Source organism: Mycteria americana, chromosome 1 (assembly GCF_035582795.1).
Source record: "Mycteria americana isolate JAX WOST 10 ecotype Jacksonville Zoo and Gardens chromosome 1, USCA_MyAme_1.0, whole genome shotgun sequence".
NCBI classification, from domain to species: Eukaryota; Metazoa; Chordata; class Aves; order Ciconiiformes; family Ciconiidae; genus Mycteria; species Mycteria americana.
The window spans coordinates 82068533-82089881 of record NC_134365.1 but is presented as its reverse complement, the minus strand read 5'-3'; the positions used below and the strand labels follow the sequence as shown (position 1 = coordinate 82089881).

The 21349-nt window shown below is 39.5% G+C and overlaps 1 protein-coding gene across 10 annotated transcripts in view; it reads right to left on the bottom strand.

The window, feature by feature from the left end:
• CCDC91 (coiled-coil domain containing 91) overlaps positions 1-21349 on the bottom strand; it is a 341211-nt gene that overhangs the window by 224194 nt on the left and 95668 nt on the right. For 6 of the 10 annotated variants that reach the window (XM_075508327.1, XM_075508281.1, XM_075508195.1 and 3 more), the window contains exon 3: positions 18701-18810. The exons of the other annotated variants lie outside the window; for them this stretch is intronic. The gene's annotated coding sequence lies outside the window, so the exon portion shown is untranslated. The remainder of the gene's footprint in view (positions 1-18700; positions 18811-21349) is intronic. 10 annotated transcript variants of the gene reach the window in all.

The following is a 21349-nucleotide window of genomic DNA, read 5'->3' as shown; positions in this document are numbered from 1 at the left end:
TGTGAAACATCACAATAGGGCATATTTAGTGCTACTGAAAGTAGCACAGAAGGGTTTTGACATGTTTCCAATCCCCCCCTAAAAAAACCCCAAACCTCCTATACTATTCAAACTGTGGGCTGAAAAATGCCTGTTCCACAATTATAAATCAACCAAATGTAAACAGAAATTTTTGGAACCCACAAAAGGCACCTCCCTAAGTCCAGATTTATCCTTCCAGGAAATTTTCAATCATACAGTGAATGATAGAAATATTAGGATAATAAAAAAAGGATGAGTTTATGTGTGCTTGCATGCATGAAGATGCTACAGTAAATGCCATTCTTCTAACAACAAATAGTGAAAAAAAGCCCTAAATAGCTTCCCAATGACTTGTGATGCAACACCAGCTCTGGCATTAGATATTGCATTTGTTTGCCTAGCATTTCAAAAGCTCCTGGCTAGAAATCCTGACCACATGGCCATTTTCAAGTTTCTTTGTTCCATATTTTTGGGGTAAGGAAGGCTCATTCAGTTTGCTTGAATGCACTCAGCTGTTGTGAAGAGGTACTGTGTTTTTCCCATTTAAATTCCAGTGGATCTTGAGTATAGCTCAGAGGTAAAATAAAAGATAAAGAGAAGACAGGGAGATAGACAAGTAGGAGGAATATGGACAGAATAGAGAGGTCAAGAGAGCTAAATTTGTCATTTAGCAATGTTGCCTACTAAATGCCTGTATTTTCTAGAAAGCATAGATGCTAAAATACTCCTGCTTAACACTAGTGGAAACACATAATAAACTGGTCTTCAGGGAATGTATCTACACCTATAAAGGTCTTATCATTCTTATTGTGATAAAGCCAAAGAGGACCCTCAATGGATGAAAAGCCACTATGCTTGATTATTACTTATAAAACAATAGAAATAGACCCAAACTGCATTGCAAACAAAAATTTTTTGATACACTATATCAGATGTCTTTAAAAGCCACTCTAAATTGTTTCTTTGTATTTAGTTGTATACTAAACGTCTTTTGTAAGGGTGTTGCTTGCTTTCCTTGCTAAAATGACAACAAAATAATGTCAGGTGGTTTTAAAATTGTCTAGTAATTTGCTTTCTCCTTTGATGCTAATAGGCATAATTGAGACATTATTTATTTAGTGAAATAGCTTTCAGCATACTCTTAGTTTCCTTCAGTTGAGGTAGGTTTTCTTCCACGTGTTTATTGCATATGGCATGGATTTTGTTTATTTGGGACAAGTACAGTCTCGCATAGGGAGGCAATCTGAATCGGAATTGGGTCAAAGGGAAAAGATTGTGTAGTATTTATTTGTGTATTTCTTAGGGTGAATTACTTTGGCATTACTTTTCATCTGTATGGTTTTTTCTTGATATTAAACTCAGTGTGTAATAACTACCATCTATACCAGCCACAATTCACTCCAGTAATTATGCTTATTGTTATGGAACAAGAAATATATGGGTTGAAAGATCAACAGATTGACTGGCACAGGTTAACTACCTGAAAAGTCTGTGGTTCTTTCTTCTGCTTTAAGCACATACGGGAAAGCAGAAACATATAATAGAATCCTATATAATAGACAATATATAATCCTCTCCATATGGTACAACACAAACGGTAACAGTCACAACACTTGATTTTATGTGTCAGCATAACCAATTTAGATTCTCAAGAAGAAAACTAGAGTTTGTTTCTGATTGTGTCCCAGATGATAATTCCTCAGAAGTTTTAAAGGAATGGTAAAAATATTTCTTTCTTCCCTGTCTACAAAGCTTTTTTTTCTTTAACTGAGGAAGTCTTGTAACTGGTCTGAAGTGATTACAGACTGATATACCTATCAGATGGTTATATACTTGACAGGAATTTGAAAACTCTGGAATGTGAAATAATGAACCTTCATTTCAGTAAAAATGTAAATACAAGTAGCTGAACTGAGATCCCAGTCCTGCAATCAGATCTACGCAGGTGGTCAAGTGTTCTTGATATGCCTCCGTGGGGAAAAAAAAAAGGGACTTCTTTGCCATTCAAGTTAACAGGGCTCTCCAGACAAACATAACACTTGATAAAGAATACGATTATATGATCAGATCTTCTTCTAAGAAGCAAGACAATTTTTCAATGTGTTTCATGTCATATCTCACTAGTCTGTGGATAAGATATGGAACATCAGAATATATCTTGATTCTGCTTGGACCATTCTTAAGATTAATAAATGTTACTCTGATGGAAAAGCCTATTATGTGTCATTTAGGGGCATAATCCTTCACTGTTACAGAATGCAAGCCTTTTGGAATAGTTCTAACTAAACAAAATTTTCAAGTTAACAATCAGATTAGTGAAAATAGTGGCATCATAAAAGTCTCTCTGTTTTAATCCCTGGCAAATGTTACCTGTAAACACTGTAAAACCTAACAGCTGTTAGAGCAGACCAACGCTACTAGGGCTTTTTATGATTTATAACTGTAACAGTCCCATTCCCAGAACAGCCAACTTGTTTTAATGAAATGTAGCTTTCAGTTTCATACTGTAAAGCAATCAGCCTCTTCTATAAATTATAAATTTTTTTGGAGTAGAGACTTAAATTTCCTACAGGGGGTATGTTGAAGGAAACATATCTGGAAAAGGCATTCTCTTCCAGTTAGTGGCACTGCTTATGTGAAGTTAATAAGAACGTAAATCTTTAGACAAGTTTAGCAAGCAGATTCCACTTCTTTGTATTGAACTTCAGAGGCTGATAAGAACAAAGATGTTATAATATTGGTATTTCAAATAGCCATGTGAAATGAGGAATGAGAGAGCAATATCCATCTCTCTCTCTCTTTGTAAGGACTTTTGACTGATTGTTATCTGATGATTTACACAATCCCATCCACAGAAGTCTTTGATATACTGTTTCCAAAATTCACACTCAATTTCCAGACTGCATTCATATTCAGCTTCATCACATTAAAATGCTGTCTTCAGGAGCATGTTCTCTGAATTAGTAAATTTCTTCTCTCCATGTAGGTGCGTATAACCTGTTAACAAGTCTTTCCATATCATTATTTTTTTTAAACTGAGCAATATGATATCCTTTCTATTTACTGTTCATCATTCTCCTGGCTCCTCTCTGAACCATCTGATTTATCAGCATAGTTTTTGATTTCTGGCCCAGACATGGTGGCTGTGTCTGGCCTCTTCTGCTAGAACTGCCTTAGTGAATGTTTCCAACCTGCCTCTGGTGGCCTCTGTCCCCCAGCGAGCTTCAGGCATGACAACACTATATTAAAGCTGAGTTGCCCTTTGGAGTACCTACTGCCCTGTAAGTCTTGGCAATACACTGAACACAGACCTTCTGGCACTCATACCTAGTAGTCTACTTTGTCTTCAGCTAGATCTACTGCATAGCCCTTTATAAGAAGTCCCATCCAGTGCTGTCCTTCAGCATTCATAGTGCTCTTGTTACCTCAGTATACTGCAACAGGACACTGGCACTGAGAAAGCACACCAAAGAAGTTAGAGGCTTCACAGAAGGTCAAACAGGGGTACAAGCATCTTGAATACTGTGCTGCCCTGGTCTTTTCCAAGAAGGCCACTGTCTCATATGTCAAAAGCACAACTAGGTTGTTCAAGGTGCTACCGCCAAGCTGACATTCACTGTGTCCCAGTGGTTGTGGTTAAATATCTAGCACATGGATAGATATGCTCATGAAGATCAGAGGTGTGGCAGCTGGGCATTGCCAGTCCATTTTGCTGTAATCATTATGGAGGTCTTGGTGGTCACATGCTGGCAGGTCTGCCCATGAGTGGCTGCTCATCAAGAGAGCATCTTGCCATTCAGCACACTCAGCTCTGCAGCAGCCTTAAACAATTCCTATTTGGTGTATGTCAGAAGGGTCCCCAAATTATTCTAAGTATCCTAAGGATGCCATCTTACTTCAGAGTCAGAGCCTATGCATCTCAACAATCTATGCCTCTCAGCCGCAGCAAGCTGGCTCACCTTTTATACTGCATTTTCCCACCCCCCAAATCCAATATCTTTTTTACAAGAAAATCCAGCCCCCACTGTCGGTATCATGTTTTAAACCCTGTGGTGAGAGGTACCTGTACATCTGCCAGTCCCCTGCTGCTGAGCAAATACTGGAAGTCTGAGTGCTTTGGAGACCCTCTATCCTACTGTCAGAGCCCCTGGGTACATTGTCCTCAGTAGATGTAGCTCTGCTCAAGAAAGGGTTTTGCAACACATCCTGTATGTGCTGGTGGGATTCCCTCTGCCTTTTTGTCATGGCCCTGTAACCTGGCTCTGCCTCATCGCTAGAGTCTTTTCTCTCCTTCTTCTCCCTCCCTCCGGCAAATTTCCCTAAGCTTCTCCATACTCCCTCCTCCATTGCCATGATGTTGGGAAGCAGGTTAGTTGGTAATGCCATGCCATCTGCTCCTGCCAGAGTTTCATGCTTCCTCCATCAAAATTCTTCCTGGTTTGAAAAATATTTGCCAGCTCCTGGACTCTTTATTACTTGAATAAAACTGGAGAAAAAGATTTGCTTCTCATTGCCATTCCCAGCTTAGAGAACATGCTTGACAACACATGACGTTGACGCACACAACATTTGGCTATACCATCAGTGTAATTCTTTCAGACATGCCTTCTTGCAAGTCCTAACCATGGATAAGGCAAGGAAGAGCTATGGTTCTGCTTTGTGTTCAACACACCACAAGTTAGGTAGCATCTTACGTATCTGCCAGATAATAAAATCATCCCAGAGGATGCTGTCTTCCTGCTTCTCAGTCACATAGAACTTGAATATTAATTAACTCTAATTCTTATTTGAAAGCAAAGTGGTAAACATGAATATTTTTAATGTATTTTCTATTGTGCAGTTAGACCTACATTTGTATTTATTGGGTTTTTTTAATGAAAACTGCGTTTCCTCAAAACCAACTTATTTTCCCTGAGAGAGAGTGGAGGGTGTCTAGCGGCATTGCCTGCCTGGCAGGTCCTTGATTTCAGAGGGAGCAGCCACTAGTAGCAGGTACACATACCCCTGCCAGTCCTCAAGTGAGTTTCAAAAGAGCTGGAGGCAGCTCCTGCACCCCTGAGATCTTAGTTTTCATGTGCCTCTCAAATTCAAACAGCAAAGGTACTCCCCTTTTTCTCAGTTCTAATATCATGGGCTGAGGAGGGAGACTGCACCAGACTTCATACTTACCAATGTGGATGCCCACGGCTTAAATGTTATGGGCAAAGAAAGTTTCCTAAGACTTCTATAATATTTTATTCTCAGTAGAGCTAGTGTATAGGATTTAGTGAAAAGGACTGCTGTGAACTCAGCAATCCACATTACCATTCCTTAGTAAGGACATCCCACTGGAGTTCATAAGAAAGCCCACGATATCTCTGTAAATTTAGTTAAGATACATTTTAACAACTTTCCCTACATAACACCTGCAGCCTCAGGGATTCACTGGTTTATCTCACTCAGCAGTTGTTAAATTCTTTAATGAGTTGCAGTAAGTAATTCCACAAATCAGTGGAACTTCTATATATGGTCTGATGAAACCACCAGCAAGGGAGGGTCACATGCTCCATAAAAGTCCCTTCTATGAAAACTACCTTTCTAGTTGCTACTAATTGCTTGAAAAGTGGAACAGGTTAATTTGCACCTAGGCCAACTTCACACTGTGTTTCATATATATGAAGTTTTGCTCTCACTTCATATCGCAGGTCACCACCCAATATGGAGGTGTCCAGGGCTCTTTTTATTTACACAGCCATTGTAGACTGTAGCTAAGGAGTTCAGGTTCAGGAATTTCCACTCTGAAGATCTGCTTCATTTATGTGACACATCCTGTGTGCTTATAGATGAAATTTATATTATTTTACCTTTTTTTTCTTATTTGAGCAAGGTGTGATGAAAGTGGCTACATTAAATGTCTTTTGCTATCGTACAATTATATTTGCAATCAATGTGTATGTTGTTTTATAATGCATACAGTTACGCTTAGTTTTATACACTGATGCTGCACAATAAAGTACTGTTAAGTCTAAGAAATTCTAACAGTTGTGGGACAGAACTTTGTTACAAACCCCTTTCTGGATGACAATATAAACATTTCCAAAGAAAAACACATTTTGTAAGAGTCAATACTATTCAGTTGCCATTAAGCAACACAATAATTATTATAATAAAGAGTGTCTTACACCAAGTGATCTTGTGGTTCTTAGATGTCTCAGTCTTGCTTCAGTAGTTGGGGCCAAATTCTGCTTCCACTCAAATCAATGGGGAATTCTGCAGACTTCAATGAGAAAGAGACTAGATCCTTCATCAGCTGCAAAAGCTATTTCTTTGTGTATGGTAACTCTTCAAGTGCCATCCCTTTCAATTATACACATATGCAAACTTGTAGCTTTCCTAATGTTAGTCAAGCAGGAAACACTACCTCAGGGGACCTAAAGATGTCTAGTAATGATCTTCACTGTATTTTTACTCCTGAAGCAAATTTGAACCCCTCCATGGCTCATAATGCAGTTTGAGACCTCTTATTGTGGGTCAGTAAAAAGCAGCAACATCTAACTTTTGGTTCTTATGTGCTGCACTTTGTTGATTACATTTCTAACATTCAGTTATTCATTGAAAGAGTTAAACTTTTATAGTCTACCTGATATAAAACGGAGGAGACTTTACGTCTGGAGAGATGGCCCAAATTCAACTATCTCAATAGCAGCTCCTCTCTGCTGCCCTCCCTAAGGAATGGTGATGAAATGCACTTCTGCTCGTCAGTGTTGAGTTACACAAGAGAAGCCCGATAAACCTTTCTACATTCCGTGATTTTCATACATTAATGAAAGGGTGATGATAAGGTATTACAACATATATGTGCAAGACTGGGCACTGTTTATTACAACAGAAGGACTAACTAGATTCATTAGAAACGATCTAACCTCTCCCTACAAGAAGAGCGAGTGCTTAATTAGCACAATGTGCCCAAGTATCAGTCACCACCTTGTAGATTTACAGAGCCTGATGCTTGTGCAGGTACAGCAGTAATTAAAGAGCCAGGCTTGCAATTTGGGTGATGTAACAAAGCTATACCACCTGTGTATTGGCCAAAAAAGGAAATACATAGTACCAAATAACCCGAATTACTTAGAGATCCATTTTTTTCATCGTCTGGAAGTGGAATTTGTCGGTCTATATGCTTGCCTCTTGTCAACCAGAGACAAAAAATGAACAGGAATGTACTTCAGCTGGAATAAGATGTGTGGAAGGGCTAGGGAACTTTGTTGTTTCTTACTTTTCACAAGATTCAGCAGAGGATTGGTAGCATCAGACCGACTGTACTGCTGTCCTCGGAGCTGGCTTTTCAAAACCCGCTATTTACCAAGAGGTGCTACTTTGGAGGTATATTAGACCTATGATGGTAATTTGCTCCGTTTTCTCACTACGATTAGCTTTGCCAAACATCTGACTCCTTAATGCCAATCAGCATATTTCTACCATTTTCAGAGAGCTGATTAACCCTTTTATGGACATGAAACATGTTTCAAAAGCAGCTTTAGTCATTGGGTAGTCTAGGCAGAGCACTAGTACTTAGCACACTGGAATCTTATGATGTACCCCAAAGGCTCTTTCTTCTCTGGTAGAGGTTCCACCATGGGACCACAAGGTCACCTCAGAAAAATTTATGGCTGCTCCTTCTGCAGGTGCATTGGTGGGGTTCATTACGTACAAGCAAAAAGAAATGGAAGGTCTCTCGAGAATAAAAAAATCTCGTGAGGACAAGGGACTAGACTCATTGCTAAGCCAAGAAGCTTTTGTATGATAGAGGAAGCAGGGAGCAATGGAGGGGAGGGGCATCAAAGCCAGACATTACCTCAGGCATTAATGCCCTAAGGGCTAGCTAGAGATATGTTAGTATGTTTATAGAGACAGATTAAAATCGGATTTCACACATAGATATCTAGCACACCAAGGGTTATGAAAATCCTCCTTGACTGGTGAAAGCACAATAGCATAGTCGCTGGTTGCCCAGCAAACCTGAGGAAGCTTGGCTCTGATTCATGCCAACAGACAATAAAGAAACCACACAATGAACAATTGCTTTCGTACTGAACTCAGATCTTTTCCCCTCTGAGGAAATCTTCTCAAGTGAGGGAGGACAAGATCTAAAGGGTAAGTTGTAGTTGCACAAATCCACCCTATCTTTTAGGTACACCTCAGTAAACTATTACTCAGACTGTGAAACCATGCGTTCACCTTCTGTGCCTTTTCACAGCAAGCATTAGATATAGTCAACCACTTCTTTAAGCCTTTGAGCAATCTTTTTTTTTTTTTCTAGTGCCCTAGTCTAACATGGTGGGAATGCCGACATGACATTTAGTATGCAGACAAGAGCCAGGATTGCATGTGCCTTGACCAACTGCCAGCCCAGCCTACTTGCTCTCTGAGCTGCCCAGACCAGAAGCAGTCAGTGACCAGAATGTGGTCAGTGCTGAGCTGGAGCTAACGTTGCTGTGCCAAAGCTAATAACGCTTGTCTCCCAGCTGAGCTAATGGAAGCTTCATGGTGGCTTACAGAGCGGCCCAAGCAGACTCTCATCAGCCTGGAAAATACCACGTAGATAAACCCAGTGTAGCTTTCAAAGAAGGCAAGAAATGTATGTGCTTATAGGCAGAAGAACAGGGCCTTTACGTGCCACCTGTATCTCCAGAGAATTTAGCAAGTGTGATACAAACCAAGTCGCTCTGGCTCTCTGAACAGTTTCTCGCTCCAGCAGTCATGCATTTCCTATTACTGACTGCATTTAAAACACTCTAGCATGCAGATCTGGGCACTCTCAGTGAACCAGTGAATCAGTAAGTTTTTTGCAGTCGGGATCTACGCTTGTAACTTTTGATCTGAAAATAATGTGGGAATTTGTTAAGGCATGATACCAGGAGAACATTCTCACATTAAAAAATTAGGAAAGAAAGAGGTTTTAGTATCTCTCCTTGCTCCCATAGTACAAGAGTTGAAGCTATACACCCTTATTTTTCAGTCCTGGAAACCTATTAGCCAAAACTAGCCATTTCAATGCTGTCACCCAAAGGAAAACTATCGGATGTTTTCCATTAAATAAAATGAACTGGTAATATTTCTCCTTTATGTTTTTGTCATTCCAGAGCAGGGAAACTCATAATCATGAGTCTCACTGAGGCCAAAAAGCAGGTATGACAATGTCTCAAACTGTAGGGACAATATTCATGTCCCATAGGCAAGAAAAAAGAGCATGTTACTATCAAATTACTGAGTGTTAATGAAACCATGTATGCATGGAGATGTATTTATAGACAGTCATATCACAAAGCTTAACTCAGCTGAAGCTTAGGGGAGCATCAGTGAAGCCAATGGAAGCACTTATGTATGGTTAGATGCACAGGAACACTGCATTATAGCTATAAACTACCTGACTATACTTTAGCCAAAGTTTTGTTATTAAGACAGCATCTTAGCTGACATCCCCTCCTGGTTTTGTGCTCTGAACAAGCACATTTGTTAAACCTGTTCTATACTGTCTTCAAGTACATGGAATCTTCTGTAAAGAAAATGCAATAGGTCTGTGCATGGAAATTTGCGTAGATCTGGCATATTAAAAATAGGTCATAAATGAGTGACTCCCTTCCCGTGGGCCCCTTTCACTACCTAGGACCAACTCACTATAGAGCACTTCATAGAAAAATTGTCAGGGGATTGCACATCAGAACATTAGTAAAATCATACAAAACTAATCCTGGAAGAAGCCTCAGGGGGTTATATAGTCTATGCTGCTGCCCAAGACAAGACCAACCAACTTACCTTTGACTGAGGTGTCTCTTCTTACAGACTGTAACCTCTACAAGCAACCTCTTCGTAACCATAGAAAGATTTTTTCCAGTATCCAGATTAAACACTCCTCCCTCCAGTTTGGCCTATTACTTTTACTCCTATCCATCACAGACATAAGAAAATAAATTATTTCCTTTGTCTTTGCAGCAGCCTTTTTATACATCTAGATGAGCTGCCTCTTTTTTTTCCTGTAGATTATTCACCTACAATTCATTCAATTTTTCTTTACACAACATTTTTTCTAAACCTCCAATCATTTTTGCTGCTGTCCTATTGGCTTTCTCTGCCTATGCAGAGCCAAACAGAGCAGGAGATGTAACACACTGGTTCACACAACTTAGTAGGACTTCTGCCTTTTTTGCAATTAGATTATTATTGTTTTACTTTCAATCTGTAACCTATTCTCTATAGCTCCTCTATGATCCTTTCAAATGCCAACGTTATTTAATTCTTCAGAAAACATTCTGAAGAATTTTCTCCTCTATTTTGAAAGGTGTTGCAATGGATATACTTATTTAATTTCAGCCACATAATTTGCTCCCAACACACTAATCCATCTTCCTTAATATAGGAGATGGAAACCACAAAAAATTCTGATATTCTTGCAGGAGGCTCAGCTTGGGCAAGGTTCTGTCGCAGGCTTTTGTACCTACATATACATATATATATACATATAAACATTTCATTATCTTAAAGTTTGATAAATTAAAGCCCTCCAGGGTTAGATAAGGGAACTTTATATCTTTTGGAAGAGGGAATTTCCCAGCATCCCAGCGAAACACACAACTGTTGCTTCTAGCTATGTGAGGGCCCAAAATAAAACTAATTAAAGACTAAAAACAATGTAAGTAAAATTCCTCTTAAAATAACCAAAAATAGCCTAGCCTGAAAGAGCTGTGTTATTTTATTCTGCTCTTGAGTTTCACATGTATTTATAATAGCTAGGGTATTATATACTCAAAATAGAAGAAAAAATGTATGTTTCAAAGTTTTTTAAGAATTCATTTTCATAATTTGTGCACAAATTTACAAATTTTTGTAATTACTCAGCTGGGATTATCGACACACTTACTACTGCTTATTCCCCTGATCCAACCTTAGATTTACCCATGTACTTGATCATAGCATATATGCAAATACTTTACATAGACATTCATACAAACAGTTGATTTACAGGAAACTGATGTGCTATGGGTGAAATCTTCTGAAGTGCCGTAACATGAAACTTTGAGTATTTTGAAAATATAATCCAATAAGTTTCAACATGTGCAAACTCAAGTAGCATCCCTCTGGGGACTGATTCTTCTGGAAACACTACAACTAAGTGTATAGACATTTTAATCTGTCTCTTGCCAGACTAGGTATAAAATGTTTCCTATTTCTCTGGTATGCCATCTTCACAGCTGCCATTTGCAAGCCTGCAGTTTAGTATGGTCTGTGTCACTTTTGCATGAGCACTTCTTATTCATCCAGATACGAAAATAATTAACAATTGCATTCCAACTTAGTACTGATCCTCAGTGACATTTTAGTCCTCAGTGACATTTTAGGTCTTTACTTTCTACCTCTCCTTCCTTCCATGGTAATATTAGCAATTTATACAGTAGAACTAAGTATTTCCAGCTGCATTGTATTAGTATCAGTTATTAAATTATACTAAAGAATGGAGTTCTTTAAACATCAAAAGTTTTTTTTTTGAACAGTGCATTTCCAGCTTTTGGAAGCACAGACTATATCGAAGTATCCATGTACTGTAATTTCACTTTGCAACTAGTTAGTGCCCACAGATTTCAATATGCAAGTGAGCATATTTCACAATCCTGTAGGAAATATTCATGGACTATAACTCATCTTAGGCAACTGGTTAGTCTCTTATTTTTTTTTCTTTTCACACCTGAGTCGTAAAGGATGTGAGGGGAAAGCAGAAGAGATGAGAGTAAAATCAGACCTTCAGCATGAGAAAAGTGTACTGAATTGCTTGTAACTTTTGATAACAAAACAAAGATAAAAAATAAAACAAATAGCGGGAGTTTAGCAAATATTCTCTAAGCCCTGATGTCTCCACTTTCTCTGTTTGAGGAACACTGCTGAAGTTATTAAAGTCTTTCTGTTCAGTACATCATTTCAGAGATTGGAAAAACTTTAGCCTGGCTCTTTTGTTTTGAGATCACTTTCAGAGAAAGGTGAAAATAGAAAAAAAAAACCAAAACCAAGCATGAGGACAACCTTGGTGAATACCAGTAATGCAAGTCAGCTGTTTTGTCTTTAAAAGTGTTTTAGTAGAGTGCTGCTGCGTGAGTTCCATAATAGTTTGCTCTTTTCAGCACAAAGAACATTTAGGCTCAATAAGAGAAAGAGTTAATTATAGTAGATCAAGTTTAGCAAACAGCTGCTCAAAGGCATCTCCAGAAACATTTCAGATGGAAAGGAAGTGCACAACAGAAATGTTCTACCTTACTTTTGTCTATCTTGACATACATTGTGTTTGAGGTGCAGCTTCATTCACTCCTAGAAAAGAGACCTCATCTCAGAAGATGATTTGGAAGGTGAGAGAAGTGGGATTCAATAAAGTTTCCTCGGACAGAGACCTGTCACACATGTTATGTCCCCAAGTTTAAACCCTTACTGAGAGATACTTGAACAGAAAGCAAATAGGGTAGAAAACTTCTAATCTGTCTTCCCTCTTCCTTCCCTCCCTTCCTCTCTTCTTTGCTTCCTTTCTTGTTCCAGGTTTCAGTAGGATAGAGCTGGGACCTTCTCCAGTATGTTTTGAAAACAAACTCCTTTGCTCAGTGATCATGAATTTCACATGGAGACTGCAAGATCCAGGAGCAGATCCCTGCTTTGCCGGCTTCAGATCAAGCTCTTGAGCCTGGATTATGTGTCTCTGGTAGGAGCCACGTGGTCCAAGGAGTCTCATCCTTCCAATCTCTTTTTCTTTTGCTCTTTCAATTTCTGAGAATTTTTTCCTGACTCACATTTCCTCACACTGATGTAGTTTCACAGAAAGATTAACTTCAGCAGGTCAACATTTTCCATAAACAACAAAAAAAGTAGTGTCAGATAATTCTCCGCTAGTTCTGTATGAGTTTCTCCTGAAATCTCTTCTGGGATAAAAGATATTCTCCCTGTGACTCCTTGGAGGGAAGCTTTGTGTTTCGTTCGTACAGTTAGTTGGAGTATGGGAGCAGAATTTGGCCCTACCAGCTGAGTGGAAAGGAAGTCTGCAGCAAAGTACCAGCTTCTCTTTAATAATATGGCTACAGCTCAGAATTAACAGCGTCTTCATTAACCAACAGGCCAAGCCCTAAAATTTGTTCTTTCTCCTCAAACTTAAACACTACCATGAGGAAACATCCCTTCTTTTGATCTGCCTGCAAATGCCATGCAGAAAGGTGAGGTAGCAACAAATGGTGAACATACAGGTGAAGAGAGGTGGAGAGATTTTTTTTTTTTGATGGACATGCTGACAAGAGGCAGTGGCAGTGTCTGAGGAGGAAGAAGAGCAGAAAGTCTGGGAAGCACACCAAATCCTTGGGAGTGTATTCATCCAATTCCGAGCAGGACTTACCTAACACTACAGGGAATGTATTATCTAGAAATCCCATTTATTACACATACCAAAGTGAAGCTGCGTCTGTTATGAAATTTCCCATACCACTGTCCTGCGCTCATTCAGAATAGCAATGACTTCAGCCATGTCTTAAGAAATAGCCACCACGATGTTTAAAAACTGGCAAGAGATTTTTGAAGCCTGCTTTCACAGTGGCAAATTTAAAGGGGAACTGGATTACTTCAAAACATCCTAACCCTTCAATCTGTATTACAGTACAGCCACCTGAGCACTGAGAAAGCTGGAGAATAAAAACAGTTTTCAAGCCTTTATTTTAAAGGGTGCTCTAATGCCTGGCCACAGCGTTAGTTGTGTTCTCCCAGTTATCAATCCCTAGGAAATATCCGTAGACACTGTTACTCAGTTCTGTATCTCAGTTACTTAGCTTGCTAAACCATTTACTACAGGAAAAAGAAAAAACAGGTGCTGTAAGTTTCAGTTCCTGCAGTTGGTTTCTTCCTTGATACTGCACAGAGGTATGCTTAATGAAGCATAGTGTGAAGCATACATTAACGTCGGTTTCTTCATTCAAGGAAATGGGCAACTCCATCTGCTCTGACTGAGATTAAGTGAAACAGTGACAGCAAACCCATATTGCTAGCCTATTTTTTATATGGTGGGAAGTGGAAAACATAAAATACAAAAAGGATAACAAACCTGCAATAAATCAGGACAGTTCTGAACTCTGCCTAATGAAAGTATCCATTAAGCCTTTTTTTTTTCCCTCCAGTCTTTTGAGTTCACCGTTTACCAGATTGATGAAGTCTGAGCACTTATTATTACTTTATCAACACATTCTCATAGGGGAAAAATAAAAAGATAGGGGGTATGAAACAAAAATAAGTTTTTCACTTTGTTTATTTATACCACACTGTACAGTTAGGATACTTCTTTTGTTTTAAGGAATTAAAAGATTAAGCAACATATTTAATGCATAAGGAAATAACTTATTTGATTGAGTTCCCTTGAAATATGATATATGGCAGTTAGATGTATTCTAGCCTACAGGATGATATGTTTTATTCATTCTCTACCAAACCAACTCAAGAGTTGAAAAGATATGAAAGAATACATTTCACAAAGCTAGCACAATCCTATGTGAAGTTAATCTTTTCGAACAATCTAACAATGTTATCCAAATTGCCTAAAGTAAAGAATGAATATAAAGGGAGAATGCACATTATGTTTCACTAAAGAGAATAAATGTTAATTTAATTAAATAAAAAGGCTTCATAGTGCTTTCAAAGTAACCACAAATGTAAACACATTTTATCCCTGGGAAAGTGTCTATCATAGTAGATGGTACATCTCAGCTAGTGAAACTGCAATGGAAACATGACTGGAGCCTTCACATGGAAGCAATACTGACCCAAATCCCTCTTTGCAAAATAAGACTTGTTTTGACCCCAGCTTCTGGACTTTAAAATGACCGCACTCATGTCTCTGCCATGACCATGGCACACTGCCATTGTCAGGAGCAAATGAGCTTGACAGGAGCAAAAAGTCTCTTCTCAGTTAAATAAAGCAATACCCATACTTTTAAAAGTTATTTTGAATTAGCCCTTATGTATCTGAAAGCCAAATATGACTGTATATCTTTAACACAGTAATGATAATTTTTCATGTCACAGAGCCAAAATAATACCCACTGGTTCTAGAAATCCGGTAAATGTCCTTCAAATTATATTTGAGTTTAGCAAAAATGATCCACGAAACTTGGGTGAAATGCATGCCTGTGAAATGGGCCAACATAATCCATTTAAGTTCCATTAAATATTCAAATCCAGTATGAACAGAAATGATCCCTTTACTTAATGTGCCCTCTACATAGGGATTTAAACAAGAATTTCTAAGGAAAACCACTAGAAGAAACATAAACTTGACTTGGACAATCAGCCACAGTTTTTGCTTAGGTGTTCCCTTTCCCTTCTTTTTCCAAAACGTTTTTAGTGTGATTAGCAAGGACCAGATTTCATTATCTTTATTACTGCTATCTCTAATTTGATGGGTCCTACTGATTCTTTCAACTGTAGAAAATAAATATTTCACAAGGTGCTCTGTACACCCCTAGAGTCACAAATGCAACACTATGCCTGTCTACACCCTTGCAGAAAGCCTTCAAAGAGGGTGAAAGTGCATGTGGACTTGTCTATGCACACACATGTGAACGTATACAAGTGAACAATGCTTGTTCCCATTGTTGTAGCAGGCTATAAGACAAAGATTTATCCTTCCATCACTTCTTTAAGTTATATCAGTGAGGTCACATGGCATCTTAGGAAAAAATACATGGTGTATGAAGAAAAAATATTATTTTAAAATGTTTGAGAATTAAACCAATAAAACTAGTTAACTGACAACTAATAAAGCTGTTTAAGAATGGCAAAAATCCATTAAGACTTAATTATAATTAATAGTAACATCCATATTGAAATTTCTAGTACCTTCTGAAATGTGAACAATGAAAGGCAGCTGTAGATGACTTTCAGCACTTTCCCTCACACAGAGACATACACACATTTTACTAATGTCCCTTGACTATTATTAAAAGTAAACAGTTTTCACAATGAATGCAAACCTTAGGTGGTGGACAGCAAAATGTCATTACTAATTTCTGCGTTGTATAGCTTACAATGGGCATCTTATGCAGAAGGACATTAAAGGGTAGTGGACAGCTCCCTTAGCACCCCCAATATCTGCTCCTGGTTATCCAACAGTGCATGGGGCTATCAAATATACATCCTTTCTAATGCCTTTACTTTCTAATAGAATAGAATCATTTAGGTTGGAAAAGACCCTTTATATCACCAAGTCCAACCGTTAACCTAGCACTGCCTAGTCCACCTCTAAACTATGTCCCTAAGCACCACATCTACACATCTTTTAAATACCTCCAGGGATGGTGACTCAACCACTTCCCTGGACAGCCTGCTCCAGTGCTTGACAACCCTTTCGGTGAAGAAATCTTTACTAATATCCAATCTAAAGCTCCCCGGCACAACTTGAGGCCATTTCCTCTTGTCCTGTGACGTGTTACTTGGGAGAAGAGTCCGACTCCCACCTCACTACAACCTCCTTTCAGGTAGTTGTAGAGAGCGATAAGGTCTCCCCTCAGCCTCCTTTTCCCCAGGCTAAACAACCCCAGTTCCCTCAGCTGCTCCTCATAAGTCTTGTTCTCCAGACCCTTCACCAGCTTCATTGCTCTTCTCTGGACACGCTCCAGCACCTCAATGTCCTTCTTGTATTGAGGGGCCCAAAACTGAACACAGTATTCACAGTGCGGCCTCACCAGTGCCAAGTACAGAGGGACAATCACTTCCCTAGTCCTGCTGGCCACACTATTTCTGATACAAGCCAGGATGCTATTGGCTTTCTTGGCTACCTGGGCACACTGCTGGCTCATATTCAGCCAGCTGTTGACCAACACCCCCAGGTGCTTTTCCACCAGGCAGCTTCCAGCCACTCTTCCCCAAGCCTGCAGCGTTGCATGGGGTTGTTGTGACCCAAGTGCAGGACCCAGCACTTATCCTTGTTGAATCTCATACAGCAGGCCTCAGCCCATCGATCCAGCCTGTCCAGGTCCCTCTGCAGAGCCTTCCTACCCTCAAGCAGATCAACACTCCCACCTAACTCGGTGTCATCTGCAAACTTACTGAGGGCGCACTCAATCCCCTTGTCCAGATCATTGATAAAGATATTAAACAGGACTGGCCCCAATACTGAACCCTGGGGAACACCACTTGTGACCGGCTGCCAACTGGATTTAACTCCATTCACCACCACTCTTTGGGCCCGGCCATCCAGCCAGCTTTTTACCCAGCAAAGCGTATGCCCGTCTGAGCCATGAGCAGCCAGTTTCTCCAGGAGAATGCTGTGGGAAATGGTGTCAAAGGCTTTACTAAAGTCCAGGTAAACAACATCCACAGCCTTTCCCTCATCCACTAAGCGGGTCACCTTGTCATAGAAGGAGATCAGGTTAGTCAAGCAGGACCTGCCTTTCATAAACCCATGTTGACTGGGCCTGATCACCTGGTTGTCCTGTACATGCCGTGCGATAGCACTCAAGGTGATCTGCTCCAGAATGCCGTGTTTTGGACTCTCTCATTGCCATAAGTTGGGTCACATGTACTTAGGTACTTTTTCAACACTACAGATGAACAGCAGTGAAAGCTTTTGCTTACAAAAATTTCTCTGCTTTATCTTCTAGACTCAGAATAGGCAACACCTTTTCACAGAAGATACCTGCTAGTAGTTCTTTTTTATGCCTCTCAGTAACACTCCATGCTCACTGAAAAGGCTGAAGCTCAGCAGTGGCAGACCTTTTCTAGGAACCAAGAAAACTGAGCAGGACACTTTTCCAGCATACTAAATTTTGCATTTGATCATGCTCTGAACTAAGTAAAACACGACTGCTCCACCCTTCCCCTGAGACAGGGAGTTAAATGCTTCCTTCTGTCAAGTTTGCTAATATGTCCGTATAAATCAGAGTGGGTGCCATCACCTTGAGAGAAGTATTCACTGTCCATTTCCTCTGAATTCTGGTATTTCGTGCTCTGCAGTAAATGCAGTAAAGCATTATTAGCGGAAGGGGGAACTGGGCACATTTTCCTGAGGACTTGAGAGTCCTGAACTGGTCTGAAGTCATGCTGAACTTAAAAAAAATGTGAAAAGGCAAAGAAAAAAGGAGATGAAAACAGGAAAATAATAAATGATAAAAAGAGGAGAAATTGGGGGAAAGGGAGAATAAGGTGGGGAAAGGGATGAAGGGTTAGAAAAGGGGCAAAAAGTAAAGGAGGAAGGGGGGGGAAGCAAGAAAGAGGGAAAAGGAAGAAAAGTGAGAGGGGAAAAGAAAGGGAGAGGAGGGAAAAAGGAAGGAGGGAGAAAGACTGGGGAAGCTAATGCATGACTAGAGTTCAAGTCCAGATGAGATTTAAATCTGTACAGCTTCAGGTCTCACCTGTTTTAATGTTTATGTTTATCTATTTGTAGATCCTGACTGCTCTTTTCTCTAGTGCACCAGTATTTTATCCTTTTAAAATCAGTACACATACTAAGGCATTGCACCGTCTGGGTGTCAAAATGAAACATAAAGCCCTTATCAGTCACCAAGGAAAGGGGATACTTCCTGCTGTGAAAACAAGATGCCATTTTGATAGCAGAGCTTCTGCCTAGAACACAAATAAGAAGGTAGGCACCTTCTTAATTTTTCCTCAGTCAATTAAGTATCACGCATGGTTTTACCGGTAAAGGCTGGTCATGGGAAGGAGTCCTCATTTACCCTTCCATGGTGTTGTAGATGAAATAATTTCTTTCATCACATCTTTCTACAAAGTGTTGGCATAGAATATAACCTGCCAGAAAATTTAGAAAGAGTTCTGATTAGCCCAGTACAACTAATTGCAAGCAAGGAAATAGCTCTGTATTTTTAATATATATTTATATTGTTAAATCTCACTTGAGCCTATTTCTGAGACTCAGGTATTGCATGAGCCTCATTCTGACTTCCAGCACAGGTATTAATTCCTTTCTCAGTCTGAGAAGTTCAATTCACTACGTTTTAAATATATTATTTATAAAATGGTTTCCTTCATATATTTGTCTTCATATACACATGCAAATGCATTCACATTTATAACTTTAGCAAATGCCAAACATTAAAGGAAATATGCATTAATTCTTAAGTGTGGCCACAAAGCAAAGTTTCAAGAGCAATTAGTTGATGCAAAGATTAAGACTTGAGAAGACAAAAGCAGAATTCAGAGGTGTGGTGAAAAGGAATAAATAAAATAAATCTCCCAGACTTTCATGTAGGTGAACCATGGCCAGAGGCACCCCATTTCCACCTCCTCCAAAAAAAAACCAACCCAAAAAAACTCTTCTGAAAGCAAACAAATACCTTAACACAAATCAAGACTCAGCATGTATCCATTGACCTAGCCACGAAAACTTTAGCAATGGCATGGTTCAACAAGACTATCACATACTGTTTTTCTTTTCCTGTTAATAAACTTTGATAGATTTTATTTAAATTGTGCAAATGTTAAAAGAGGTTATAATTGACATTTCAAGAGGATTCTTCACAAATTAACCATATAAAGAAATGGGAGGATGGGAAGGAGGCAGGGAAGTGAGAACTGTACAACTAAGACTTGGGATTTACTATCTCCCTCTCCTACTAATTTTCTTTTGTTCAAAGTGTGAGCAACAGTGATCATACTAAAAATAAATGAAGCTAGCAACTGGCATGTACTTCTGTGCTGAAATGGTCATGGCAGCATTCACTGGAATCCTATAATTCCCCATTGTATTGAGAAGGCGTAAAATAATAGTGCAGACCTGGCATAATTATGACAATTGTGTTTCTTCAGTCAAGTATTAATTCTGAGGCTTTTCATAAGACTTTTTTTTTTTTTTAACAGTGAGTAATGTCCCAGACCATACAAATCCTTTGTCTCCATCACCTCTTTTGATCAAGATTTCTGTTAGGACACAGTTTATATTTTGCAATAATGATGTATATAGTCACAGGTATCCATGAATGAACATGGGCAGACAAAGTTTTCCCCTACAATCATACTTGCCTGGGCAAAGAACCTGAATGAAATAGAGCTACATAAAATTCTTGTGCTACGTGTTGCTTGAAAGTCAGATTTTTTCAGCATAGAGAAGATGGCATGTGTAGATATTTTCAAACATACCCTCATTAAGACACCAAGTGTTAGTTGGAAATGGTTTCCCTCCCCTCACTCACCATCTGTTATCACAGCATTTCCATAACCTAAAACCCAGCAGACAGGGGAGTACTGCTGGAAAATTCTCCTCCCCTTGAAGGTATAGATTTCACTCCTTGTCAAATAAAATAAAAAAAAAAAACCAAACCAAAAAAAATCAGCTTTGGACCTCACCCTGTACATCTGGATTGAGGATATTGGCAGATACTTCATAGGGATGCAGAGCACTACTTTCCTGCTATTACATTCACAACAGCTGGAATTGAAGACCCTAATTTGGAGTAATAATGTAATAGCACAAAGACAAATGCTTGTTTGGATTTGGTTACAGCACTCCAGCTTTCACAACATCTGACCCCACCCACACAGAGACAGTTTCATCTTACAAAAATGACAATAAGCCCTATTACCTGTATAATTGTGTCTTTAGACATCTGCATGGCTTACATTTCCAGATTATGTTCTGGCAATAGTCCTAGATGAAGCCCTGTCCCCGTCAAGGATTAACTGTAACTTCAGCAACTTGCTTGTCAGCTCTCTTCTTAGACAGTCCACCTTCTTCTCAGACCAGCTCATTTCCTTGGTATCACTCCTCTGTGGCCCCAAGCCCCTTTCGATATTTTGCTTTGCTACCCTCCCTGATGGCCTCCATCCCTCCAGTACTAACTCATTCCACAGTAACAGCAGACAGCACAGTCCTCCAGCATGGGGATCATGTTTAATATGGCAGAGTGAACCCTTCTGATCTCACCGTCACTATCTTAACAAGGGGCCCTTTAGCACTTGAAAAACACCCTAACATTAAAAGCAAACAAACAAATATCTTCCTTAAAATTTTAGTAGTTCACTTAGTGCTGGTGACAGATGTCAGACTGACGCCACTGGAGAAGAGAGTTTTCAGTGATGCATGCACAGGTTCTGGTTAGGCACTGATAGTGTTTTTTGCCTCCTATGCCACCCCTCAGACCTCCCCTCATGAATAAAACATGGTGCTGAAGCCATCACCTGGAGAGACCACCTTGAAGAGCAGGTAATCCCCATGCTAAATTAATGCTTAGGTTCCTAGCTGACACTGCCAAGAGAGGTGCCAGTCTTGATGGTCTTTGTAATGTAGATACCTGCCACCCACTGAGAACCAGACTGAGAGACCATCAATTCA